Source organism: Ictidomys tridecemlineatus, chromosome 7 (assembly GCF_052094955.1).
Source record: "Ictidomys tridecemlineatus isolate mIctTri1 chromosome 7, mIctTri1.hap1, whole genome shotgun sequence".
NCBI lineage: Eukaryota > Metazoa > Chordata > Mammalia > Rodentia > Sciuridae > Ictidomys > Ictidomys tridecemlineatus.
Window position 1 is genome coordinate 94127603 of NC_135483.1, and position 18745 is coordinate 94146347.

The following is an 18745-nucleotide window of genomic DNA, read 5'->3' on the forward strand; positions in this document are numbered from 1 at the left end:
ATGTTCTTTATGTTCCAGTAAATATTATGGAAGACTACTGTTATTCTAATAAATCCTTAAATGATGGAACTCTGTAGGGGTCAGTGACTTTGTACAAAAGAGATTTCCTCTTGCATACCATAAATTTTCTTCAGTTACTCTGATTTGATCTGCTATTATGATACTTTTGAAGAAAAATAAATTCCACTAAATAGCAACATTGTCTTAAGTTAAAAACCACTAAGTCTTGTCCACCTGTATCTGTGGATAGAAAGAAACTGGTGGCATCTGAGAATGCTAAGTGATCACTTCTATGTTAGGCAAGGATAAATGCACAAGTAGCAAAGTATATGATTTAACTCAGTCAGGGAAGGTTATTCTTTAAATATGAACTAAGACCTGACTACTGTCCTCACATCCATAGAAAGAAAAAAGACAAAGACTGGAGTCTCTTGCAACCCATAGGTGCAATAGATATTCCACTGACAATGTAAGCCTTGCATGTAACTATGGTGATTTCTATGATAGGAACAGGGGGAAATAATTTATTTTGCCATTTGAAGATGCCAATACTTTTATAAAGTACCAGTACTTTACAAAACATTTTACTCATATCAACCCTTATCAGCAAATGAACACCCAAAGTAGGCATTAACACCCTCACTTTACAAATAGAGATTCTGAGGCTCAGAGAATTGGTGTTGGTAGTTTTGCACCTTGGACTCAGACACTTGATGCAGGAATAGACACAGAGGAAAATATCTATACTCTTAAGGCAACAAGGTCATAAAAGAAGAGGAAGCAGCTCAGTTTCATGCCTCTGCCTTCCCTATCAGATAGTAATAGCTCTTTTCTTCAGAGAACAGTGAATCAGTGAGTGATTGGAGGCACCCCCACCTCCCTTGGCCCCGCCACATACACACACAAAGGAGAAGCAGCTTTCCACTCTGGAGAAGCTTTCTTATGGGAATATTTTATCTACTTATACATCCACCCATTCATAATAATACATGTGAATATGTTTATGTAAATAAGTGTTATGCACACATATACTGTCCTATGGGAATGTGAGGGTGAGCAAATGGTACTCGCTCTATCAGGGGACTGGGCCACTAACGTAGATAATTTGTGAGGTAGGATACTAGATGGCTCAGGAAAAGAATTTAATCTTTTAAGCAATCTATTGCACTTTAAATCAGTATACCCTATTATGACTTCCACATTTTATTAGTAACTATTCTCAGAAAATCGCTTCTTGAACAGAGCTCTATTTATAGTCAAATGTGAGAGAGACTGTCTACTACAACCCCTTCTTCAAAGTTCTGAGAAGTACTCTAATAGGGATACTATTTGACTTTTTAAAAATGATCCTGTCCACATTTAACAATGGAACCATGTTTGTTTATCTTTAGAAGGCTGCCTAATACCCTATCTGTTCCATAGAATACATTTGATATGTTTCACTAAACCAAAGAAATAAGTGGTGTGGAAAATTCAGGCATTATAGTGGGATTAGATAAACATGTCAGACAGAGAATGGCTTGTGGGTATCCCTTTTATTACATTATTCAGGCTATGTTTACCCCCTCTGTTTACCGCTATCTCACATGCTGAGTGTATGGTTATTTAGATTTCTGGAGTAATAGAAACTATAGGTTTTGCATTTATTCTGTAAATACTAACCCGTGTTAAAGAACTATGTTAAAGTTAAGCATATGCATTTTGTTCAACCTAGGTACAGTTTGGGCTCAAAGAGTTAGGTAATTTCACTTATGTTGAGAGTGCTATCTTTTTAACAGTCTTCAGAGATGGGATCATAAGACTAGTAGAACTAGAAACAGAACATGACTAAACAAATATGACTGTTGGAGATTTTTCCAACTGCCAACAAGTGTTTTGTTGACTGTTCCAGACTTTTAAAAGTGCTGTAACTTGAACATTCGAATCTCCTTTTTGTGTGCATAATAAACATCTCTGCTCTGTGTAATTTTAACTAGACTGAACGATGCTTACACTTTCCAGATACCAGCTGTTGAAGCAGCAACTTTCAAACAATTTTGCAGATCGGCAAACACATTATATCATTGTGTGCTTTGCAGCTGTCTCTCTAGTTAGCCTTGCTTTGCTTTTTGCAGAGTAACTTGTGTACAGTTACAGAAGAGTATTTGTTTTGCTCTAGCAGTCTTGGCAATTAGTGCTTTCCTAGCTCCAATTTTTCTTCTGTGTAATAGGTACTCTGTATCGTGGAACATTTACAAACCAAGGTAATGACTTGTGGGTTTTTAAAAAGTAACTATTGTACCAAAAAAAAAAAAAAAAGAAAATACTTTGTCATGATTTTAATCATTTGAAAATTATTTACTCAATAAAGAAATGAATGCTTCTTATGTTTAAGGCACTCTGTTAAGTATTTTATATCCATCAAAGAGTAAATAATAGAAGTTATTTGATTAATGGGAGTAAATGTGAATATCATTCAAAGAAACACCAAAGTACCAGAGATGAGACAGCATATCAACAGAGGGAAACCAAGTGAGGCTACAGTGAAGAGTTGAAAAATAGACTATCTTAACGTAGAACTGAGAGTACAAGGGGTAGATTGTAGAAGACCATGTTAAAGAGGTTGGAATAGAATTGACTTTGGAATTAATGGAGATCTTTTAGGGATTTTTTTTCCAGTGGAATACTGAGGTCAGGTGTGTTTTTCTATGAAAATGTCTCTCAGTGTAATTGGGAGAATAATTCAGGTGGAGTCAGTCTAGATGTGGGGACACTGGTAAGGATATTGTTGCTTAGCTACATAACTTTATTGGCAAGAAGGGGCCAGTGGAAATGTAGAGTCCAAACTAGTTTTTTTAAAAAATTTTCAATATATCTATTAGCTGATATACAATTATTAGAGAATGTTAGCATTTTACATCTGAACTATCTACTAATGCAAGCCTTTGGTTTAAGATGTGAAAACAGTCTCAGTATGATTAAATCTCCTTGCTGAAAAATTTAAAGCTAGGCAGTTGCAAATCTAGAATCAGAATTCACATTTCTAGGGGGATGCAAAGCATTTCATTTTTAACATATTTTACATTTTATTACCTTCATCATTTAGTCTTAAGCACATAGTATTGAGTAAAATGAATATTTCTTTTAAAATAATTTAAGTTGCTAAAACTGAGTTCCTAGAAGAGAGAAGAGGTGTTTAGTGGTAGTTTCCTCTACCTCTTGCTATTTGACTTTGAGCAACACATTCATTTTTCTCCAAAATCTGCTTTACATTCTTTACCAATCTCACTCATCTCCATCATTCAGTGAGCAAGTTTTGTTGGCCATCTACGTTCCAGGGAATGTAATGGGTGTTGAGTGAATGTTATGAGTGCAGTTTTGTCCTTGAGGCTCATGTAACATAGGAGAAACAGGGACACCTGGGAGACAAAGCACACACCATTATCAGGGTACCCAGCCCTTTCTAGACAGCTAAGAATGAACTTCTGCTCATGAAACAAAATTAAGGGCAGTATTGACATCATAGCTTCAAAGTTTCTGGATGTCTAAATTTAGAATCAGATTAACAAAGTTATAAACATATCCCTGTTTTATTTTTGTACCTAAAACTTGTGACTGGTTTTGAGATGTTTAAGCTAAAACTCTTTCTAGGATTGGCCTTGTTTGTGGACAGCATGTTAGTTCTCAGACCAGAACACTGAATAAATTGGTATGATGTTTGATAACTTGGGACTAACACTTACACTTTATTTGTGATATCAAGGGTTCTCAACTCTGAAGCATTCTGTTTAGTTTCTAGAGGATAACATCTTGATCCTGAAGAGAGATCCTTTCTATGATACCTTTTTCCAACTTTAAACTGTGATTGCATTTATAAAATCAACCATTCTCATCTCAAGAAAACCATGACTGTTCTTATAAAATCTCTATTGGAACAAGGGACCAATGTGTCCTTGTTGGGAACATGAGCAATTTCATAGGAATAAAAAAGCTACTGTAAATCTTACATTCTTTACCCACTCCTTTCTTGATTTCTTGTATATCAAATAATTTTATTTAGGAAAAAACTGAGATCTGTACAGTATTTTTTGGGATCTCACGCACATGCACACCCACGCACACTCAAGAGTCTTGGCTGCAAATGGTGATAATCTCATCCAGTTGCCTTCTTGCCAAAGGGAAATTTATTGTGTGAGTTTTGCTTCTCTACTATTGCTTTCTTCTCATTTTCCTTCATCCAGTCTAAGTTTCTTCTTTTATATCTTGCTTTACTTGTCTCACTTTTGCTCTTGTTCACTTCCTGAGCAGGCAATGTGCTCTTGCAGCTCAGAACAGCTAAAAACAAGATACATAACCCAAAAGCTGTAAGAAAGAAGCTTTGATTTCCTGGAGAAGAATTCTTGTCAAAACAGATGGAAAACGTGCATGCCCACGCACACACACAGAAAACACACACACTCACAGACCCCTTCTCTGGCAAGTATAAGGAAAAATTACAGATATCTCTGAAGTTTGTTTATATTTATCAGATTTTATTTAGAATGATAGTAACAAAGACTAAAAGCACTATATTTCTTCAGTAAACTAATTAGAGATTTTAAAGATTTGGAGAGGAAGATCAAATAAGTTAAATCAATAGAAATAAGAAATATGAAAGACATTTATATTTCAGTACAACTTGTTCATTTTGGAAAAAGCAATAAGCAACTATTTGATCAGTGGCATAAATCTGCTGCTTTTTTATGCTATACTTTAATGATTAATATGTAACTTGACTTGAAAATAAATACTATGAATTAAATTTTACTAAATTATTTCATTATTATTTTGCTAAATTTATGTGTGATTTTTGGAAGATAAGTTACCTATTTAAAAGTTTATTTTGCTGATTTTGTTGATGGTTAGATGCTCTTGTTTTATTTTGATTTAGATCATACTATTTCCTATGAAAAAGTATTTATAAAGTGATAATTTATCAATAGGCCACACATACACACACAACAACAACAACAAAACCAAAATGTGACAATATATTTCAAAATGTTTGGCTAAAACAAAAATCAAGTTCTTTCTTACTTTCTTTCTTTCTTTACTTACTTACCTATCTATGTACTTAAGTACTAGGGATTAAACTCAGGGGCATTTATCACTGAGCTGTAGCCTCAGTCCTTTTTATTTTTATTTTTAGACTAGGTTTCACTAAGTTGCTGAGCATCTTGGTTACTGACCAATGCTGGCCTTAAACTTGCAATCTTTCTGCCTCCATCTTCAAGTAGCTGGAATTACATGCATATGCATGTAATGTAATTATATTTTATTTTCCCTAATGTAATATCTTTATTATCTCCTACATTTTCAGAAACCACTCTTTATATATATATATATATATATATATATATATATATATATATATATATATATATATACATTTGAGTAACACACCTGCAACTGAGTAATGTAATTAAAACCATAGTCAAATAATTAGAGTCAATAAGTTGTTTCTTTTTGGGGTCCTGTTTATTTTAAAATTTGAATGTATATGAAAATGTCTACCAGAAATATTTTGTTTGCATAAGAAAATAAAATATTTTTAATCTATTTTCAAAAATTGCTTTTAAGACTGACAGATTTGCTAGAACACAGAATAGCCTAGTGGCATGAACTAAGAGAAAGGGCTTTCAAATTTGCCAGCCAAGAAGCAGAGACCTGGACTAATTCTTAACTGTGTACTATTAGCAAATAGGTATTCTTTTTAGTTCTCAAATTATTTGTAAAAAGGCCCAAATACCAGATCCTAGTGTAAGAAAAAGATAGCTTCTAGAAAAACAATGAAAATCGCTTGGTATAGACAAACCCTAGGGAACTGAATAAATTGCCATTGGTTATTACTAATGCAGTTTCTACAAATTTTATTAGTTACTCCTTATTAGCATTATTCATCCACGATGCAAGCATATTTTAGATTTAATAACATTGACTCTCTTTGCCTATTTAAAGTTGTATTCTTGTTGACATCAAAATACTTTCTTGTAATTTTTTTTTCTTTTCTCCTTACAATAGAGGCACTAGAGGAAACACTCAACCTGTGGCAATAACCTACCATCTGACAGTCATCCTTATTTATTTTATTTTTGGAATATTTATTGAAATTATAATTAATCCCATACTCGTTTAGTGAGAAATAGTAATATAATTGCATTTCCTCATCAGTCAATTTAGTACATGCCTCCACTTAATCTTTCCTGTTCTTCATCAAAGTTTTGCACTTTTCCATGCTGAGCTTCTTTATTAAGCTTTTATGAAGATGACCAAAAAAATGCCTTGAGAAAGATTAAGCCTTACTTTGTAATGCAAATTCCTCATGTGCAAATTGTTATGCCAATCTTTGCTCCAAAATCATCTGATATCTTATTTTTTGCTGGGGTTTAGTGATATTTAACCAAATTGTTTTTGTGCCTTGCACTTGGGTGCTAAGATGATATATCCCTTTCCTGTGTCAGGGACTCATTAATGAGCCTTATTCTTGCCTGGGGCATTTGTTCTCCAACCTGCCTTCATACAGAGCCTTTGCCTGTTGAACCCTTCCTTCAAAATGTTCTTGTGCCTTACAATGCTGATTCTCTTTGTCTACCAAACTTCAATACTCTTTCTGTATGTAATCTGCATCCTATTAAGTAGCAAAGGAAGGGGTATACTCAATCCCTTTTGATTTAAAGATTTACTTCAACCACAAGTAAAAAACTCATCTTTAGCTGTCCAACGTATATGCCTGGCATATACATATGTGTGCATTGAAGTTCTCTCCCAGAAACATAAGCTCAGGCCTTTAGGGACCCATAGTAGGTGCCTACAACCAACATTTCTCATGACCTTTATTTTTTTTTTAAGTTTGTTCAAGCAACTTCAACATAATATGTTGGTTTTCAATATTTTAGTTTACAGAAAAAAAAAATAGCTCAAGTGTATTTTGAGTAAGAACATAAAATGTTTAAACATATAAACAATCCAGTTTGATGCATGAAAACTAATTTCATAGCTTTTAAATTAGGATATAAAACTTTCATAAGATTAGTTGTTTTGTGTGGATATGGTTTGGATTTATATTGCACACTATTGGATGACATCCAACAGCATTTACCTGGCCTGAAAAGGTGCTCTGTAAACAAAACATAAAGACACAACATCACCAAGAACCAGCTTTATTTTAATCAATAGAAGCAATAAAAATGAATACTACTTAAATGCTCTCATATTTTGAAATATTTTTTCCATATATTCTTTGAAATCTCTTTAAGAAACAAGTGATTTCCTTATTTGATTTAAATAGAGTAGGAGATAAACTACTTGCTTATTATCTTTTATTTAGGCATGTGGGAGGCTGCCAATACTTTGAGTGTTTTTCTTTTCAATTTATTATTCTTTTCTTGATGAGCAAGTAAGTGCTAGTTAAGCTGTTTGATGCTCTGTTTAGCTCCTATGCAAAAGACAGGTCAAAATCATTTGATTTGTTGAGTTAACTATGCATTCAGCATTATGCAAAAGCCATAACTGGGGACACATAGCTTAGTTCTGACCTCAACCTGCAATTACTTCTCAATGAAGTTTTGCCCTGGCTGATGCCTTTGTCAAGTACTTGTACTTTATCCACAAATTAGCTAATTTTCAATTTGTGAGGTTAATCTTTATCTATGTTACCTTTAAACTAAATACTTATTGTTCCCTAAAGCACTTGAGTGCTTTAGAAAACACATTGGAGTGAACCTCCTTACCTGAATCTGTTATGTCATGACCCTTTATTACTGACTCTTTTGAAGATTCGAGACAGTTTTATATTAAGCAAAGATTAGCAGAGCTGTCTACTTTATGGAAACTATTAGCCCAATATACATGTCACACGCTAGTACCCTTTACCAAAGGGCATACACTAGTCATTCAGATCAGAAAAAGCCTCAGGTAACCAGTCAAAATATTTCACTTTGATCTGCATTTTCTTAGATTCAACATATACTTTTGTGCCACATACCTTTGAAAAGTCCACACCAGCACTTGGAAGTCACTACATAACAGCATACTTTTAACATGAGACAAAGTGATATATGTTGTATGACATTATTATGTTTAAGGGAATAATCATCTGTGTAACAATTGTAATTTTATTCAGTTGTTCTTCAATTACTACTTACCTTCAGCATGCACAAGTATGCTAAAATCCCATGTTATAATATATTATGTGGACTTATTTTTGACCAAAAAGTCTCAAGTATCACAGCTAAATATATTCTATCATAATCAAATTTAACATGTCATTTCTTTATAAGAAATGCATGAGTTATTCATACTGAGCATATCACATATATAGTTGAATCTATTTTACTTCCTCTTCAGGACCATTTAAATATTTCATTTTACAAATATAAAATAGGAAATCACTCCATAACTAGCTCTGCCCATTAATGATTAATTTTCACTATAAAATAATTTTATTAATACACCTAATAATATAACATCCCAATAACACTAGGACTGCTGGTCTTAGTTATCCTTTAAATGGGTTCTTAAACATATCCCCTGTAAGGACTGTAGATTATATTTGTAAGGATTTAAACTGCTTAGAAAAATAGACTTTCCAGGATGATTATAGGAAAGTCTTCACTAAGGACTTATTTGAAAACTGGGATGTATACCTCCTCCTGCCCTGAAAGGTGTCATACATTTTCATTTATATATTTTGTGTCAAAATCAGTAAGAGATACCTGGGAACAGGAAACGACAGTTTTCTTGAACAGCATCAGTTTGGAACAAGCTGAAACTTTTAAATACACTAGAGATCCTTTTTGTGAATCTCTTGCTCATCAAAAACTCTCTATATTTTTACCCCATGTCACCTATCCAATGTGAAGAGGTAACAGGAGTCATCAATACTCATCCTTACAGCTTCAGGTTTGGTTACATATCAGGTCTTCGCAGATCTATGTATTTTATGCATTCCATCCTGCCTGATCATAGACTGCTTGCTTACCTTTCCCCTTTCCATACTAAACATTTTTTCTTTCTTTTTTATTTATTGTTTTCAAGGGTTTTCTCACTGTGATATTCTTGTTCCATGCAAATTAGTTTATTGAATGTGTGTGTGTATGCATCCCTGTGTAGCACAATTGGGCAAATATGAATCTGATATGACTTTTAAAAAAATTTTGTAGTTGTAGATAGACAGCATGTCTTTATTTTTTTTTAAAGAGAAGAGAGAGACAGAGAGAGAGAGAGAGAATTTTTTTAATATTTATTTTTTAGTTTTTGGTGGACACAACATCTTTGTTTGTATGTGGTGCTGAGAATCGAACCCGGGCAGGACGCATGCCAGGCGAGCACACTACCCCTTGAGCCACATCCCCAGCCCAGCATGTCTTTATTTAATTTGTTTCTTTTTATGTGGTGCTGAGGATCGAACCCAGCGCCTCACATGTGCAAGGCAAGTGCTTTGCCACTCAGCCCCCGCCCTTTTTAAGGAAGGATAGTCTAAGATTTTGTTTGTAATTTTTTCCTGATGATTCCTTGATTCTGTGTTCAGCTATTTTTGTTCCTGTAATTGACACTTAAGTTTACTACTATTCATGCACAGTATAGCCGTGTACATTAATATATTCATTAAGCCATCTTAAATGATTACTAGTATGACACATTGCACTGTATAGTATGTCAAGATGCTTGGCAGACACTATACTGGAAGCTTAGGTCTACAGTGCTTACATTAATCTCATTCCAAAACTTACCACAATCACTAACTTTTTAGGTGTATGTAAGAGCTTCATAAACCAATTCAGATCTCCAAGGTACTATATTATAAAGAAATAAACCGTAGGGTTCATAGTTAGAAAAAATAAACAAAATAGTCTTTTGAACAGAAGAAATAAGGTCAAATAATTTTCGTAAATAGCATTTAACATTTGGACTTCAGTTGAATTCTGCATTTGAGAAGCAAAACTTCCACTGGCTGGAGTTGGGAAGCAGACTGGGAAAGGAAACATAATATCCTGTCAAATGTGGCCAGCGGGTTTGGAGGGTGCCATGCAAATTGAGAACTGAGAACAGTTGTGGATGTGGAATGAATGGGGGTTTGGTCTGGATGCCAAGTCAATGTAAGGAATAAAAGCTACATCCCTTGAAGATGGTTTAGTGACAACTCTGGCTTTCAGCAAGTTGATGAAAAGCTTTATTATTCTAATTCTTCAGCAGTTGCAGGCATCCTATTGGGGGTTAAGCTCACCCAAGAGTATTATCTCATTTCCAAATCCTGATACATGGTATGAAGTTGTTTAACCCTGTGGATCTTGAATGGCCTTTTGGAATGATATGTGTCAACAGAAATAATGTTAAGATACATGAGATCATTTTTGATCAATTATACTTGAGCTGACTTTGAAAGGCAGCAGTTAGGGAAATATTGATTCATATTGTCATGGGATATATATTTTATATATGAAATAATTACTTGCTTCACTGAACATGCGTTTGTTTGGAAGCCATATGTGGTTTACAGAATCCGTCCTTATTTTTGACTTCCTTCTTTGTTCCATAATACTCAATGGGTCCACATTGTTCTTAATGTGCTGTGTCTTCTCTTTTGGATGGGGATATATAAGATGAGCCTGATTTTCTATATCAGCTCCTATCAGGCACTGCCATTTCTGATCTTTCTCCTGATTATGTTCATGCTTCCTTGACAGAGCTGTAACCTCCATGCATTCCTCTGATCTCAGATATCCCAATATATCCATCTGACAGTGTCCATGGATGGCCTGGATGTGCTCTCCCTGTGCATCTTATCTTTTCTAAGATACCTGTCTCTTTGGTTGCAAGACTGCTGTGCGTAGTGTAGACATGACCCAAGGCAGAAAAGAGAGACAGGAATTTTATCCTGCCCCATTACCTGCTATGTTTGGTTTTTCTCATCTGTGGTTTTATTCCATAGGAAGCAATCTGTGTTGTAATATTTATACAGTAACTATTTGATAGATGTTGTCAATGTCAAATATCTACAGTTGCCTCAGAAGAACGTATTGGTGTTATGGGAAATACAGTTTCTATTTGTATAGTTTCAAAGATAAACTTATAATATTGGACCAAAGTAACATCTTAATTAAAATCTAGCAAAAATTCACATATTTTCTTTAAATAACAAAAATTTTAAGTTATTTGACTAATGTGATTAACATATTATACTGTGAATTTTACACTGAAAAAAAAGAAGGTATTTACTAATAAGGGCTATGCAATTCTAGCCATCTGTGAAATTTATGGAAAAGCCTGAAATTTAAGATACTAAAACTGACCACATTTTGTCTTCGCTGATGTATTCACAGAAAAATTAAAATTTTCCAAAGTCTGTAGAGAGGGCATGGAACTTGAAAAATGTCAGTGATCTTATAAATAGATAGGTGTCTAACTTAACATAATCAAAAGCATACACTAAAATGCTGAAGAGTTTCCTTTCAACACACTTTTCAAATTGATAGCTGTCCTCCTACTTCTCTGATGAGCTGCTATTCATTACTAAGACCCAGTTCATGTGATTTCCCACCTTTTTTCAGGTGAGTTGTTTTCAACACAGAGTTTTATGAAGACATTTCATAATTAGAAGCAAGGAACGGGTATCAAACAATTTAGTTTTGAAGCGTATGTCTGATAATTGCCAGCTCTCTGACCTTAGGATATTCATATAATGGCTTGAAATCTTAATTTCTTCATCTGCAAAATGATAAAATAATAGCTATTTAATAATAGTAAATGATCTTTTTGCTGTGAATGCAAAAAGACATCATGCGTGGTAAACACATAGGGGATGTTGTCACATAAAGACCATTTAATATTCTATTTTCTGGGGGTGATAGATGTTATTATTGTTGACTTAGAAATTTTGCTGTTTTGTCTTAACTGTTTATTTGTATGACTACTTCAGTGCTGGAATTCTTTCCTGATGGCAATAATTTGGAGTCTCCATCTTTCCTCAGAAAGTGACACATGTCAGAAACATAGTAGGGATTTTTTTTTTGTAATGAAAGTTATTATTTTTCTTTTTCTTAATTGGAGCTTTATTGTTTTTCATAATATTTGGGTTCATCCCGACAGACTCATACATGCATGGAATTTGATTTTTGTTCATGATCCTCCCCTTTTTCCCTTCCCATTTCCTTCTGTCTTCTTACCCCTCTCCCATTCTCCCTCCTATACTCTACTGTACTTCCTTTTGCTCATCTATTTATTTATATGTGGTTGGGTTTTTCTACCTATGAATAAAAGTGAAGTTCCCTGTGATATATTTGTGGATTTCCTTGTGGTATATTTATATAAGCACATACTATGCTTTTCTAAGATTTTTTTTCTGCATCCTTTCACTCTTCCTTTTGATCTTCTCCTTATACATTACTGATCTTACTTTTATCTTTATGTTGTTCTATACTTCCCTCCAAGTTTCCTTTATTTGACTGTAGCTTTCACATGTGGGAGAAAACATTTCACCTTTGAGATTTTTAGGTTTGGCTTATTTCACTTAGCATGATATTCTCCATTTCCATCTATTCGTAGGCATATGCCATAATTTCATTCTTTTTATGGCTGAGTAGATCTGTATTATCTATGTGTGTGTGTGTGTGTGTGTGTGTGTGTGTGTGTGTGTGTTTGTGTGTGTGTAACACATGATTTCTTAATCCATCTAGCTTTGGGTATCTGGGTTGATTTCCATAATTTAGCTATTGTAAATTATACTGCTATAAACATTGAAGAGGCTATATTGTATATTATGCCAATTTTAGATCTTTTAGGAAAATACAAAGAAGTGGAGTGGTACAGCTGAGTCATATAGTGTTTCCATTCCTAGTTTTTTGATGAATCTTCACATTGCTTTCTAGAGTGCTTGTACTAGTTTGTCATTCTACCAACAATGTACAAGTGTTCCTTTCTCCACATAACCTTGAACATTTTTTCACATATGTATTGGCCATTTGTGTTTCCTTTTTTTTTTTTTTGAGAGAGAAAGGTTTTTGTTTATTTCTTTTGCCCATTTATTGATGGGGTAATTTGTTATTTTTGTGGTAAGTTTTTTGAGTTTTATATATTCTGGATATTTAATCTCCTATTGGAGGAGTAACTGGCTAAGATTTTCTTCCATACTGTAGGCTCTGTCTTCATGCTTTTAATCATTTCCCTTGCTCTGCAAGGGCATCCAAACTATTGATTCTTGATTTCATTTCTTGCACTTTGGTGGTCTTTCTAACAAAGTTGGTGCCTACACCCGTGTGTTGGATTGTTGACCCTATGTTTCCTTCTAACAGATGCAAGGTTTCAGGTCTAATTCTTACATCTTTGATCCATTTTGAGTTTTTTGCAGAGTGAAAGATAGAGGTTTAATTTCATTTTTCTACATATGGCTATCCAATTTTCTCAGCATCATTTCTTAGAAATGCTGTCTTTTTTTCCAAAATATATGTTTGGTACCTTTGTCAAATATCAGATGGCTACAGGTATTTGAATTGGTCTCTTTGTCTTCTATTCAGTTCCATTGGTCTTCCTGTCTATTTTAATGTCAGTATTATGTTGTCGTTGTTACTACAGCTTTGTAGTATAATTACAGTTCTGCTATTGTGATGACTTATGCTTTGTTTTTCCAGCTTAGTATTCCTTTGGCTCTTCTGGGTCTCTTATTCTTCCAGATGAATTTAAGAATTGTTTTTTTTTTTCTAACTATATGAAGGATATCATTGACATTTTATTTGATTTATGATAAATAAATGAAGAATAGTATTTCTTTACAAAATTCCCCACACAGAGACATATACCAGGTAAACATTTGATTGATTTTTAGTGATTCTAAAGCATCAGCTCTCCTCCCCATGAAAATCAAGCTCTTTTGAGAACTGGACCACTGGAGCTGGCTGTGGTTACATTGTCCAGCAGTTTTCAGACTGAATCATTTTGTTTCCCATAGCACACTGCCCACTTACATGTATTTCTACCTTTGCTCAAGTAGTTATTGGTTGCTTCTGTCTGGCACTGTCCTTGTTTTATATCCTTGTCTGATTGCTTAACTCCTTCAGGACTCAATTGACATATCACCTTCTCTTGCAACCCAGAATGGGTGTGGTTGTCTGCCCTCTAAGCTCAGCCTTGCCAAATGTCACAGTTCTCATAACCTTTATTGTTTTTATTTTTGTCTGCGAACCCATGATATCCTATGCTTTTCAAGGGCAGCACAGTTCCTATGTCTTAATTAATTACAAATGTCTTACCAGAGACTTAGTTCTTAGCTCTCTAATAGGATTCAGTAAACATGTGTTGAGCTGAACTCCATATTTTGTATAATTTTTCTTTATTGATGCAGCTTCTTGACTTCATTTAGAAGGATACAGTTGGTATTTTTTTGTATCTCAACAGTCAAGTATAAATAAAAAGTTGAACTCAAGAGATAAATGTCTTTGAGGTTTTGGAAAAGGGTTATAAAAAGATTTTGTTCCTCTTGAAGCATGATGTCTAGCCTTATGTATCTTACCTATAAGTTTAAAAGTAGGTATAGGAAAGTTCTGCTGGATCTTTACATTTTTTAGAAAAAACATTTATTTCCCATTTCTTCTTATACCTGTGTTCCTTACAGAATAACATTTGAATGAAATACATGATTTAGGAAAATGTATTTCTTTTATTCTATGTTGTTTCCAGTATGGCACTGGCATAAGATTGAAAGCAAAAAAACCCTGTGTCAAGTTATGTGAAAAATGAAAATTTATTTTTATAAGCCAAGACATAGCAGGGTGTGCTGGCATACACCTGTTACTCCAGCTACAGCAGAGACTGAGGAAGGAGGATTGCAAGTTCAAAATTAGCCTGGGCAAGTAAGCAAGATTTAGTATATCAAAAAGATATATTTAGTATATCAAAATATAATATTCCTGGGTTCAAATCCCCAGTACCACAAAACAAACAAAATATGCGAAGTGTAAGAATTTCTTAGAATATTTTTCTAGGTTTCCCTAGATACTCTCCCCCTGCAAAAAATAAAATAAAATAAAATAAAAATAAATCTAAGACATTATAGTGAGTTTGATGCTGAAAAAGTTCTGGTCTCCATTTCAGTATATTACTTAAAGGAAGCAAGATGTTGCTCCTTTCCAATCTACTACATCAACCTCTATCTTCCATATATAATCTTTTTTCTTTAAGAAAGAATGCTGTGAGTAAAATATTGGGGTGTATTTCCACATGAGAGAGCTCCTCTGAAAATACTTATAATAAAAATGTGCTATTTATTGCCATTTCTAACATTGGTTTTCTGTCATTCCAGAGCTCTTTATATCAATTTTATGATAATTATTTTCATCATTTGAGGAGAAATCTTACTAAATTAAATCATTTTTTAACTGAGAGAAATTTGTTAGTTTTTCAAATATATTTTATTATGATGTTTTAATATCATATATTCCAATTAAAATTAGAATTAGTTAGCCATTCATGTTAGAAACATACACGTTACTCATCCTTATACCAATGACTATTTGTCACTAAATCACATCAAGTGCATACTGTAACTAGGCTCTATGCTTGGGTATAACATTCATTATCATATTTATCAAAGAATCTAAAGTAACTATTATTATCTTCATTTGGTAGATGATACATGGTCACAGAAATTTTGAAGCTATACTATACTTGAACAAAAGAAAGCTTAAAAATAAAAATAGGGCTCGAATCATTCCATAGTGACAAACACAGTCATAAAATACATTTACCTGTTTATACCTGTAGGTTCTAGATTGAGAAATTTTGGTGTCTAGGCTGAACTTCTATTGAGTTAAGTTATGTCACATTTATTTTTCCTATTTCTTACATGATGAGAATGCAATTAATTCTTGTATCCAAGTCATGAGTTACACATTCATATTTTCATGATTGAAGATTTCCTGCTCTGATTTGTGAATATTTTTCCATATTCATTTACTTCCCTTTTTGTATATAAATATATTACTTCATTCTTACCTTGATCTTTTCATTGTTCTGTAGCCAAGAAGCTGTTTCATAAAGAATAATAATAACAATGATAATATAAATAAAGAGGTGCTGTGTTCAACAAGATGATTGATGTTCACCATGTATCATGTATAGCAGAGGGATGTTTGTATTTCTTGAACTCATACCCTAAATTCTCAATTTAAAATGTGTGAAAACAATAATTAGAACTAAATAATATTAATTATTGTGAAACAAGCTCTGAGAAATAGAAGTTAAAAGACTGGTCAACATCACACAGGTAACTTGGAATTGAGACTAATGGAGATCCCAAATATATTGACTTACTCTCAAATCCTTTAATAATGCTATCAAGGCATCTTATATTTATATGAGAAAAATTATCATGGGAAAATGTGAATGGCTGAGTTTTTATCTCAATTTATGATCTGATGATTTATAAACATCATCTGATTTAATCTTCACTTCAACAGCATTAGAACTGAAATTCCCATTTCGAAGATAAGGAACCTCTTACTCAGGGAGGTATAGTTGCTAATTTTCTTTCATGATGCTGCAACGTCTTTGTTCCAAGTCAGGCTATCTAACACCAAATTGTGCACTCCTAATTATCCTGTATTACTTACTTTGTTTCATACACCACTGTATCTGTAGGTAATTATGAAATCATAGGCATTGCCACTAACCCAGGATTACCTTTAATAATCTATGTGAAATGGTGATGCAAAAGACATAGTGTATTTCCAATTAGTGACTTTTGTGTGGATTTCCCATGTGTTCTTATGAAAGAAAACTTGAGTTTAATATTATCCTGAGAAAAAATAAATCCAGGAGAAATTGTGCTATGAAGTCATTTGTTTGCAGATGAATTTGTATTTTGTAGACATAAACCATCCTGGAGAGGCAGCAATATGTCACTTTCACAGGCGAGCTTGGGAATTATTAGAACTGCCTTAACTTGGAGATTACCTAGTTGATACTGCCAGAAACAAAATAAAACAATATACTGCTGCTGTGCCAGACACTGTAATACAGAGTTTACAGGATTTGCTTATAATTATAATTATCATCTTCATTCATTTATATCCATATATAAATGAATTAGAACTAAATAACATTAATTATTAATATCCATTCATTTCTATATCCATATATCATATGTTCACATATTATTTAATTATTTACACATAACAAATACTGTATTACACTTAATGCAGTACAGAGTCAAACTGTATGTAGTTTATTATGATTCCAAAACCTCAAGAGTACTAACTACATCAGAAATTTCAACCTGTCCAAACCAATCTGAGTGCAATATATCTTTCATGTATATTTCAGCATATTTCTTGCTTTATTTTCTTTTTATTCTCAAGTGTATATATTTTGGTCATTGCAGTTAGTTTGTGACAGCATTTCAAAATTAGGAGATTTCACAAGGAGATCTGGATTTTTTAGTCTCTTGAAATATTAGTGACCTGGAAATGTGGAGCTCACATTCATGTGTGAATTTATTGGAGAAAGTCAATTAGACTTTAAATGGGAATGTTCTCCTTAGTGTACTGTAGTCAACACCTGGCTCACTTCGTGCATTTAAATTAACATATGCTAATTTATATTAGCATATGGTCCCAGAAGGAATTTAGGTTTGTCACTTTTGTATTGTACTCAATATGCACTAAAGCATGGACCATGTCAAACTGTGGCTCATAGATGATGGCCTGTTTTTGGATATGTGTAAGGATGATTTATAAATCTTTAGAGGGTCAAAAATAAAAATAAAGAGGCAATGTGACAGATCATTCTTGATCCACAAAGATACTTGCTATCTGGCCCAATACGTGAAAATAGACTGAGTTCTTTTATAGAGGATTGTATGGATTCTATTTATTCTATTCTGGCTTCAAGTCTTTGAAAAACCATTGATAACATTATTTAAAGCAGTAATAAATGCAGGAACAGATTTTTTTTCCATAGAGAATAGCCTGGCAATCTTGAGCAAATTTAGAGCTTTTGAAGCTTGCTGTCTGCTTTCTCTGTGAACTGTGAGGAAACCATGACCGACAAGATATTTCTGTAAACAAAACTAACAGCTCAACATGGACTGCTGATTTTTCTGTTTGCTTCTGCTTCTGAAGCCAGATTGGGCATCAAAAGATTGCCTGAACTGTTCATTTAGAACTGTTTGTTTGAAGCTGACTAATGTGGCACAAATGCTAAGTGTGAGTAAGCAATGTTATTTTAGATCTGGGCTTTAGAGAAGTTATTTAACAGTGGAACCTCATTTAGCTAATGGTAAGAGCAAGTGTTGGCTTTCTGGTCACTGGGGGCATAGAAGCACATCAGAGAGCAGGGTCAGTAGCAGTCATGTTGCTTAGCATGCATGGTGCTGTTTGGAATGAAGACCTCTATAACCCTGGAGGCCGAATATGAACTATAAGGTGGGTAAAAAGGCCTGATAATGAATCTGAAATGCACATCTCATCCAGAGGCACTAAAAGGAGGAGGAAACATAGCTAATAGCATTATGCTCACCAAACAAATGAAGTCTCTGACTTAGGTTATCTGGGACCTCTAGTCTGTAATTTCTGGTTTCGAATCATAATTTTTGACTTTTAGAATGAAAGGTATTTGAAGGTAATTTACTAAATCTCCTTCTCATGAACAGCTAAATAAATAAAAATAAAGTCCACAAAGTTTAATTAGTTTGTGCTGAAGAGTGAGCTTCAGCATGGAGATCTTCTGATGCAGATTT

General features: G+C 33.6%; 1 protein-coding gene across 4 annotated transcripts in view; it reads left to right on the top strand.

Moving 5' to 3' along the window:
• Dpp10 (dipeptidyl peptidase like 10) overlaps positions 1–18745 on the top strand; it is a 1268842-nt gene that overhangs the window by 706016 nt on the left and 544081 nt on the right. The window lies entirely within an intron of this gene.